Source organism: Coffea arabica, chromosome 10e (assembly GCF_036785885.1).
Source record: "Coffea arabica cultivar ET-39 chromosome 10e, Coffea Arabica ET-39 HiFi, whole genome shotgun sequence".
Classification (NCBI taxonomy): domain Eukaryota; kingdom Viridiplantae; phylum Streptophyta; class Magnoliopsida; order Gentianales; family Rubiaceae; genus Coffea; species Coffea arabica.
Window position 1 is genome coordinate 11100012 of NC_092328.1, and position 11411 is coordinate 11111422.

Below are 11411 nucleotides of genomic sequence, written 5' to 3' on the forward strand. Positions count from 1 at the left end.
TACTCTTAGTATCTATCATGGTATTTATGATGCATATATGGAAGGATTTATCTTATATTATTATTAAGTGTAAGAAATTTTTAGACAAGTGTATTGAGTAATAGTATCAATTCCAAGATTTTTTAATTTTATTAAATGTTGTGACATTAATTTGGTAATATTCAATTCTTAATTTGGATAATAATTCTAAAATCTAATGTAATACTTTTTTCTTTTTTTATTTGTATATATAGTATTATGTGACTAAATTATTTATTTTGAGTACTGATACTTTTTTTTATTTGAGAAACATGACACAACAAGTGAAACCAAGTCAAAGATTGATGAAATTGCTGTTAATGCACATTGCTTGTCAAAAATAGATGTTTGGATCCTTCAGTTTTTCAAAAACTAGTTTTTCAAATACTATAAAATTTTTTAAAATGTACTCTAAAAGGTATTCTAAAAAGTAGTCTAATTTTTTTTTAATGTTTAAAAAATATCCCAAACTATATTTTAAAAACTCTACTACTCTTAAATTTTTCAAAATATTTTCAAAAAGTATCCCAAAATATACTCTAAAAACTCTGCTACAGTAAACATTTTCAAAAACACCCACAAAAACAACTAACCCAAACGAATACTAAAGACAGCGTCAAAATGGCACCATAGACAAGGTAATTTGTTAAACTATTCATGTATAATATATAACCACTTTATACGGCATCATTAAGGATAAACATACTACATTAATTGAGAACTATCTAATCCAATATTTCATATTAAGTCATATATATGAATGTAAGAGCACACAGTATAAAAATTTATTTTAGAAGTCACAATTAATTGTTAGTTTATACCTAACTTTCTTCTCATTTTACTTAATCAATTTGTTAATGTACTCTTTTTTACATGTTAAATTGCTATGTCATTATACATTTATTATAACTATTCATGTGTTTTATGACAATTTTACTACCATCTGCAAACCAACTTTGTGTATAGACCCCTACTTAAAGTTACAATTTCATTGAACATGAGAAACCTCCTGATCATTCTATTAAAAGAACTAATACAGAGCCAATGACAAGTAACAAGGTAAGTTGAATACATTTTTTTTTATATTTTAAAAGTTTTAATCACTTTCAAAATTAAGAAATTTACACGAATATCCAATTTATAAGGCTCCTCAAGAAGAATAAAAGGATCCTCATTACTAACAAAAAAAGAGGTTGCCTATTATGAATTTCCTAGTGGAACTATCAGTCGATTTACATCTGCACCAAGTGACCATGAGAAATATCAAAATATGGGTGCACAAATTATTTTTTATACTAAAATTAAAATTCTAAAAGTATCCTTCAATATTGAAACTATAATTCTAAAATTCTCAATGAGTGTAGGAAACAAAAAAAGAAAGAGGGAGGAAAATCTTTCCATTCAAGATGGGCAGAGTTCTCAAAGTACTAGTTCAATTTCAAATGTGCAGGGTCCATTCAAGGTGGGAGTTTTGATTGTTCACCGTTCTCCTCTCTATGATTTTGAACCAATATCCAAAATCTAACTAATATAGATAAAGAAACAATCAAAACAATTGGAGTTGGGATGTAATCATTAGCCAGTAATATGGCAAAACAATGGAGTATTTTGACAAAAGTTGGTAACTGAATATATGTAAACCTCTCTATTGGATTTCAATGAATTTTTTCTAGGCTATGCAATCGATTGGAGTGCTATTTTATATTAATTTTTTTATAAAATAGTTTACAATGACATACGTACTTTCTTGCCACAGATTAGTACGTTTTTCTTTAGTACTTTTATTGGATACATAACTATATATGTTGTTTAACAAGGAAAATGATTATGAAGAATACTTTTAAAATTTCTTTGAACATGCAGGGATTTGCATATTTGAGTAGCTTATTTGACGCATAATCTACACGTATAAAATAGTTTATATTCTATTGCTAGAAGAACTGTTGTGACTATATCTTATATTGGATAAAATATATTATTTTTCTTAGAATAAACTAGAGACTCAATATCTAATACTAGTGAAATATCAGGAGAAAAGGTTTAGCACTCTTTCTTGATTTTGTGAGTAGTCGTTTCTAATATTTTATATGAGTTTCCTAAAACCCTTAACTTACTTTAGATATGAATGCCATAGAGCTTTCTTTAGTAGTGTATAAAGCTTCAAACTAGAAAGCAAGTAAAATACAAAAGCTTTTCCTTGTAAGATATGCATTAATCTTGGATATCTTACATGCATTGCATTTAGATCATTGCTTAAGTAAATTCTATTAACTTAGGTGACTTTGTTTAATTGTAAGAGAACTGTATCTGATTTTAACTTGTTATGTGAGTCATTATAGGCAAATGTTAATCGCACTCTATTTTTTTAAAATAATAGCACTGCTATTATCATTTTTATCATATAGTTTTCATTTATTAGATTATATGACAAAAAAGATAGTGGAACTGGCATTATGAAAATGTGGGGTGCGATTAACATTTCTTTATTGTATTCATCCACTTTCTTGTGTAACAAACTAATTTGGTTAGTTTGAAATATGGATAGCTAATTATATTAAGATAGTTATTTTATAAAAGGGATAATTTCAGAAACCTCTCCTGAGGTTTTTAATAATTTCACTTGGCTCCCTTAAGGTTTCAAAAATTACACTTACCTCCCTTTCCCATTTAAAATGACAACACTAACCTTAATATTTTTAATAAAATTCTTTTGTTGCCATGTTTATGCAAAGGATGGATTTTATAATTTTTTTTACCTTTTTCCTTCTTATTCATTTCTCTTATATTTCATTAGAAGTATAGAAGAACTGTCAATGTTGTCCCTAATATCTATCCAAATGAAACATTAAACTAGTAATATTTTTTTGATAACTTTTAATATCCTTCAATTTTTTTGTAGCTCTTTTATTTGGTATCAAAATCAAGGATAAGTCAACAATGATTAAAATCAAATGGCCCAAAATCACTACCAAATTATGATAGTTCCACCGCTAAACTAGTCCATAAATTTTTATTAAAAAAAGTCCATAAACTTAAAAAAAAAAACAAAATAACACTTTCTTCTCTATTATAAAAGAATTTATATTCCCAGTAAAGCACTATAAAAAATACCATATTACAGCAAAGGTTTATTATTATAGTTGATTATCAAATAACAAATATTGGCATGAAAAACTTGACACTCTTTTTGTTTAGAAAAACAAATTGTACTTTGTAAGATAAGGGCATTTTAGGGTATTCATTAAAATTTTGACTATATTTTAAAATTTGGTTACCAAAGTGTCAAATCAAGGGAGGCAAGTGTAATTTTTAAAACATCAAGGGAACTAAGTGAAATAGTAAGAAACCTCAAGGGAGGTTTGTAACAGCCCCACTTTCCCCCAAGGCGAACCAAAGGGGTTAGCGGACTGCCTGCCCAGCTCTCGCCAGGACTAACGGATCAGTTGACGTCGATCTAATACGTTCCGGAACATACCAACGCGCGCAAACAAGTCAAAATCACAAACAAAAAAAAAACGAAAATCAAAGCCGATGATGAACAGTACCGGCCACGTCAGAATCCGGATACTAGGCCGAGAGTAGCCAAAATTTTCTTTTGCCGTTTGAAATACGAGTTAATCCGAAATCCAACCAAATGTCAACCAAACATATATACATTGAAATGTAACATTTACAAGCCAAAAGCCAAAGCGGCATATCAAAACGATTCATCATGGATATACATGTTCAGTTTGCCAATCAAAAGAAATTGTACCCAATACACATTAGGGTTTCGAGCTATTCAAAAGACATTTACATGAGCTCAACTTGACAACCAACTAACACAACCTTATCCAAAAGTGGTCATTTCCTGTAAGGAAAACAAATGGAACGGAATGAGTTTAAGCCCAGTGAGTTACTACCACGTAAGCAACAAAGAGCATATAGCATAACCTTTCATTTCAAGTACACAATTAAAGAATAAAACAAGTCGGTAAAAGGATACGGACGGCTCTCAAGAGCCCATTTCCACGCTTACATTCTTGATCCAATCTCATTGACTCTCCGTCAACGTTTATGAGTACCAACCGTAGAACCCACTTCACTCCCATCCCTTCCACCAAACATACCCCAACCGGGCCCGCACTCCAATCAGTAGCTTTTGGTAATACTCGAGTTTACCGGAATCAAGAGTCTCATTACTACAAGATTCCCCAGTACAGTCCCCGTGGCATGTCAATTTTCACGACCAAGCCCCCGCCGGCTCGATTCAATTGACTACCAACGGGGTTGAGCTCAGTAGTACAGTAAGGCCGTTGGATACTCGTCCAAACGACACCAAATCAGTTTTTCATAAAGTGAATTCAATATCTCATATAGCAAGTGCAGTATATCAGTGAAGCGGTAAACAGTCATTAACGGTATCACAAGGGGTGAGGGCGGTCAAGTACACTCTCACCTCAATCAATTCCAATAGCCAAATAAGCCTTCAAGGCATCAAAATCACATATAGCAAAGCCACATTGTAACATTCAAGTGAGTAGTATACTCACTTATCAATTAAGTGTTGTTTCATGCACTTCCGTCAAGAGAATGTCGTGAACCACCGTCACGCCCTAGAACACGTAAACAAGTACAATGAGACTCGATAACGAGTCATAAAGCAATGCCAATCACAACTCCAATAGGGTTTCATATGCATATACAAGTATCATAGGTAACCAGAAAATCCGGAAATGCAATTAACTTTGGCCCTGGAAAAAAAACAGTTTTGTCCTCATTATGCGGTAATGGCACAAATTGCGCTACGCTTATCGGATGAGGGTACAAGACCCACCATCTCGAAGCTAAAAGACAAGGCTACAACAATGTAGAAGGCCACTCAGTCCAAATCCTAGCACAACTAGGTCAAATATGCAAAATACCAAACCAGAACCTTAATTGCAGGTTTACAAATTACACTATGCTGTAATTAGTCCAACTCAGTCTATACAAGTCCAAATTCATTGATTCCAAAGGCATATGGTAACTAAGACATCAAGCTACATTTCATCAGAAGACCTCAACAACCAAATCCAAAGCAATTCCAGTCAAAATAGCCAATTACAGGCGCAGTTCGGCCATCCTGAAGAACCCAGAACAGCAACAGTAAAATTGACTTTTCTCACCCTACACAACTCCAATGAACCTGAAATTTTACAGGCACCTCAAACACATCAATACCTACAACTTTCATGTTTTAATCCAAGGCCAATTCGGCCTCTAACCATGAGATACAAAACCGGACAGAATTGGGGATATAAAACCCTAACTTTCTCAAATTCCTTCCAAACCCAAAATTGCTTGCAATAACCAATCATGTACACCTACTATAGTCATTAACCATCATTTCCAACCATCATAGATAGCCACAACATCATGATCACATTAAACCAGAAAATTCATCAATAAATGGAAAACTTCACCAATTCATCTCAAACCAAGAAATAAACCACAAAATCATCACTTTAGCTACCATTAAGCACAACTTAAGCTTCATTAAGTGTAGGAGGAAGTTCAAACACCACTTACCTAGAACACAAGAGAGGGAGAGTTGTAGGACACCTTAGCTTCCTTGAACACTTCCACAAAATCACTTACTAGCACCAAATGGAGGGATTTTATGGAGTAGAAACAAATTTAAGCAATTGGTTTGGATGATTTGCACTAGATGGTAGTTAAAATTTTGAAGAGTTCTCTTCCTTCCTTTGCTCAAGAGTGCCGACCAAGAGGGAGAAGAAAAGAGTGAATTTTGGTGATTTTTTTCAGATATTTCATCACTTGGTAAGACAAGTCAAAAAGTGAATAGTTGTCAACAAAGACAACCAATGGCCATGTGACACTTGTCACTCCATAAATGCAAGTCTATCCTTCTTTTCCCTCTCACATCAATCACTTCACCTCCTCTACTTATCTCTTAATACCCGATAAATTTCAACCAGTATCCGAAACTCAACCTAATTGGCCGAATTTTTCCGAACTTTTCGCACTAGTGGGGCCCACGTCCGTTATATATCCGTAATTTTTCAAACACTATCCAATACTAGAAAAATCATCTAAAAAACTATAATTACTCATAAAATTCACCAGGAAAATTTCCTAAGCCAGAAAATGCAGAAAACATGCCATTAAAGGGGAAAAACCCTAGGAAAATTATTAGGGAAAAATTACGGGTTCTCACAAGGTTTCTGAAATTATCCCTTTATGAGGGTAGAATGGGTTGTGATATGGAGAGAGGGAGTGTAAGTGAGAGATTGTAATGTCCAAAGACAACTTAGGGGGGGGGAGAGATGAATTAGGTTATTCATGATTAGTGTGTTGAAAATTTATGTGAACTAACCCTTTGTTTTTAGTTATAATGGTCATTTCTTCAAATTACTTTCTCATTTATTGAAATATAGTGAATTATTTGACAAAAAAAGAATAAAACCTTGGGTTGTAACAACATCAAATTTTAGTAAAGATAAATTCTAATGATCAGATTATTTATAGGTTTACTAGAGTAGGTATATTTTGTTATATTTTAATTAATTTAGTTCTAGTGTTGTATGAAAAAATTTGGAAGCGATAGCTCAAGTGCTCACCAATGTCTCCTAACAACTTTGTTTGGATCTTTATTTCTAGATTTGGATTTGTTTTTCATATTTGATAAATTATTTTTCATTCTATAGATCTGAGATTAGTTTTCTATAATGAAATGTCGTATTTGATTATTATATCTCACCATTTTATTATTTGCATAATTTTTTTATTGACTTGAAAGATACTACCCCAAAGTAATTTTAGAGTAAGATTACCATAAAAAGAATTAAATTTTCAATGTTTACCAGAAAAATCCTTAAATCTTAAATAATTAAATTCTGTAAAAGGTTTTTAAAAATAAGATCATGTGTAGAGAACATGCAAAGAAAATAAGCAAATGACCAAAATAAAATTGTACTCAGTAGATTTACAAAGCATAAATAGCAGCGCTGCAAGCCTTTATTTTTCTTTGTTTTTAGATATTGAATATAAAAAAAAACGAAAAAATATTCCTAAGAGATGCCATACAGAGTCATACATTAAATTGAAATGTCATTTTTAGAACTTTAAAAGGGCTCCTATACCATATTGTGGAACATAAAATTGCATAGAATTAAGCAACCAAAATATTTAGGAGGGAATAAGATCACAACAAATCAACCATGTCCTAATATTTCCAAACATGAAGAAAAATAACCACAAAATAAATATTATGCAACCTTATATTGAGGTAGACTGTTATATGGAATTTATTTATATATTAGTCAGATTCTACACAATGTCAACATGGGTTTTGATTTTAGAACACTTGTACATATATATATTGTTTTCAGGATATGCTGCATCACATGGATGGTTTATCGTATAATGCAAGAGATTTGGCATTTGATTCAAATCTTTTTTCCTTTTACACTTTGTACAGAACCATAATACGATAAACTTCTTAGCAAACTTGACATGAGATAACAAGTTTCAAAGTATTTCTTCCTCACCAAATGTACCTTCATATATATATATATATATATATATATATATATTCAAGCCTGTGCTTAGAAATGAAGTAGTATATAGGCCAATGTTTCTCAATATGGATAGATAACTTGTACCTGGATTTATAACTTAATTTGACAACAAAATAAATAAATAAAAAGAGTAAGAGTGCATTCAAGAACCAACAAATATTAGGGTTCAGTTGACAATGTAAAAGGAAATTAACAAAATCTTTAACTCAAAAACAGTGTTGTTAGACCCAGATCGAATTAGTCGGTCCGATCAATCTAACCATGAATCGGCCTTCTTCCCGACTTGGTAAGTAGCACAAAATCACTTTGGTCAAAAATCGGCCAAACCAGGAACCCCGGTTTGACTACTTGATTTGGTTTTCAAACTTCTCTTTCTTGTTTTTCTCAAATCTAATTTGAGTTACCTAAGTTGTAAAACTTTCATTTATTCATAGGAATAAAAAAATGCCACCCACTTAGTATAAACACCAAAATCACGCACACCCCTGAACGATCTCTAAAGCAAGAAATTTTCATCTCTATATTCTTATTAATTTATCAGCAGTGATTCGAACTTGCATTAGAAAGCCATATTTCCAATAAAAAGATCTTGAATTGGGTATGATTTGTTTTAATTTATTTTTTCAAATATTTTTGGAGGTTGGAGATACATGAATTCACATTTTTATATATAATTTTTAGATGTATATTTGATTGTAAGGCTAATAATTTTAGAATAGTTGGCCAAAATATAATCAAGAACTTAATTTCAATATTTTTGAAACCTATAAAAATATAAAATAATTATGACATCAACGAGTTTTTGAGAACAGTTGGACTGATTTGATCAGTTGACTCTTAACCCAATAGTTTAGCCGAGTCGCTCTCTAGTCTAAGTTTAACAACAATGATAAAAAAGGATCAAGATTATTTTGCATAATATTTAAAGGACTTTTCTAATGCGTGCCCATTGGGTACTCGAAACACATCTAAAATTTACTTACTATGCATATATAGATATACTAATAATTATTACTTTTCCTTACATTTATATACTACTCTATTTAATCTTACCTACCCTTACTTGTATTTATTTACTTTCGTTAATTAATCTTATATTTTCAAAAGTACCTGAAATATATATTAATGATTGGGCACCCATTAGACAGAACCATATTTTAATTTGATCATTCAACTGATTTCTAAATTTATAAACAATGATATAACCCTTGAATGCTATTTAACATAATTGATAACTTATACCCTGAGAGGCATTAATTACCAAATAAAGTGGCAACGGATCCAAATCCTTATTAGTTACAGGGAGTCAAGGAAGATTTCTGGTAATGTATTTGTTGGTGTAGGGCTAAAAGAAGTTATTACATTGAATTTCATGGAAACAAAGAAGAGGAAGTAAGAAATTTTAAACTCAAGCATAGAAGGTTGTTCAAAGATGTCAAAAAAAGATGATGCTATAAAGCCTGGCTTCCTCCTTCTCCTCTTCTTTTTCTCTCAAAGGCATTTCTTTTAAGGAGGGAGACCATTTCCTATGAATTTTTCTTTATTTTGTTTTTCTAATAAAGTCTCTCCTAAATTTTCTTACTGAGAGTTTTGTGTTTCAACACAGGGATTTCTAGTGAGAATTTTCTATTTTCATAAGGGTTCTTATGGAGATTTTTGTATTATTTTTTCTTATTTTGTAGTTAGATCTAAATTTATTTTAAATTTGAGTGTCAAATATCAAATTTTTTTGAATTTTGGTTCTATTTTGCCAAATCTCATCATCGTTATTGGAATTTACAGCTATTGATTAATAGATCTGGTGATTGCAACATGCGAAAACGGGAGCTGCAGCGATTTATTTTTGGAAGATGAGTTTAAAATTTGTTGTATTTTTCAGATTTGCTCATAATTTTTCAGATCTATTGAATCTGTTAAATTACAGATCTGTAATTTCTAAGGCATGTTTGGCCTGCCACTAAAACAGTTATGTAAATCAAATCGTGTTGGACAACTTCTAGCAATCCAATATTGAAATTTGCCTTTTATCCAAAAAAATAAAGCCTGGCTTTTAGAAAAGAAACATGTATACACAGACACACACGCACATGTATATAGAGACACTTTTTGATTTTCCAGACTCATATAATAGTAGTGAACATCAATCAAACAATTATATTTTCTCAAATAGTTGACCAATTCCAAAGAAATTCCTTTAACAAAAGCAAAATCATCAATAGTAAAGAAAATGTTATACACCCCACAATTGACTTCCCTAACTTCTTATCCGTTAATCATATGCCTTTCGCTTTCCGGCCCCACCCGACGAAACAACCAATAATAACATGTGACTGTCTTGTAGTTTTGATGCTTTTGTAATAAGAATCCTGATTTGTTCCAAACAAACTTATTTCATTCTCTAATTTCATAATCTAATTATTCAAGGAGTATATTACTTTATAGAGATCTCAATTTCGTATTATTGCTTATCGATTGGATAACTGAGTAGTACTAAGCTTACCCCTTCTTTTTTAGCACATCAGTACAAGTACCCTACACTTTCAGGTATTATCTCAAAGTGACTTATGCCACATGGAGGTGGCACATGTTATGTTCTTTTTTTGGGAAAAGTAGTAGTGCCTGCCATTTCTTATATCAATGCTTCAAATATGAAAAAGAACTATCTTGCTGGACACAAGCCAAATGTACTTCAAAATCTGTTGAAGATATGTGGAAGAATGAGACTTGTCCTTGCCAACTTAAACAAGAAGTTGCTTGTGCTAATAGTGAACAGAACACATATAGTATAAAGTATAAACTATTCGATGAAACGGAAAAAGAAAAAGAGCCAACTTCCATTGATAACTTAGCCCTCAAACGTGGTATAGATTGGTAAATTCCAAGTTTTAACAATCAAAAAAACACACACACTGATAACCCTCTCTCACTTTAGCTAAGCAAACTCCATTCCCATTCTTGACTTCCCAGCATTGCTGCTTACAGGATGAAAGATTGCACCCATTAACCTCCATTACTTCCATGCATCTTTCCCGAATACCGTGCTTCTCGCCTATAGTGATTTTCCCTGAAAGTACGAACAGAAACAAAGTAGCAAGATTAGATCGCTAATTATCTTGCAACTAAAGAAGTATGTTAAGAATTACATCCTCGAAATTTGTAGGTCATTTTTCCCAACTTCAAGCTTGAAGAAATTCAAGGAAGCTGATTTTCCTGCTTGCAGTGCAAACTATATATTGAGAAAAGAAATGACCTACCTGATGAGACCAAGATGGCAGCTACTGCAAGGAAGCAAAGAAAGTGATAGGGCTTCATCTTCTGCCGTACTGAATTTGCTCCACTGAATTGCATGAGATATATATAGGCACAACCCGCCTCTTGGGATTTGGCTCGGAAGGTCTCGGAGTAGCCTAGTTAGGTCCCGAGTTCGTGTGTTCGAGTCATTTCTCTATCGCTTGTGTATTCTTGGAGGGCGGGGTGCACAGGCGCAGAGAGATTAATCTGACAAAATTAGGATATTTCCCGTATTGAAATATATATATATATATATTTATATTAGGCACAACCTACGAAAAAAGGGAGACGAGACAGGGACGGTCATCAGAAGGACCGTCCCTGAACAGTTAACGACCAGGATTTGGCCCAAAAAAATTGTACGATCCAGATCACTTCTTGTACCTCTTTTTTAACAACGTGTGTGAGGTCCAAAAAAATTTATTCTAAAGTTACACGTTCTGCAAAAAAAGTTACGCGGTACGCAAAATACACAAAATCGCTAGAAACAGTTGCACCTGCAACCGTTACTGCCCGTGGTCCCAAAAAAAGGTGGCAGGG

The 11411-nt window shown here is 32.4% G+C and overlaps 1 long non-coding RNA gene across 1 annotated transcript; it reads right to left on the bottom strand.

Moving 5' to 3' along the window:
* Positions 1-10393: 10393 nt before the first annotated feature.
* LOC113712892 (uncharacterized) lies at positions 10394-11073 on the bottom strand. The gene is made up of 2 exons (XR_003453382.2): positions 10835-11073; positions 10394-10644 (listed from the first exon to the last, which is right to left on the bottom strand). It is a non-coding gene; the product is annotated as an uncharacterized lncRNA (long non-coding RNA).
* Positions 11074-11411: the final 338 nt, after the last annotated feature.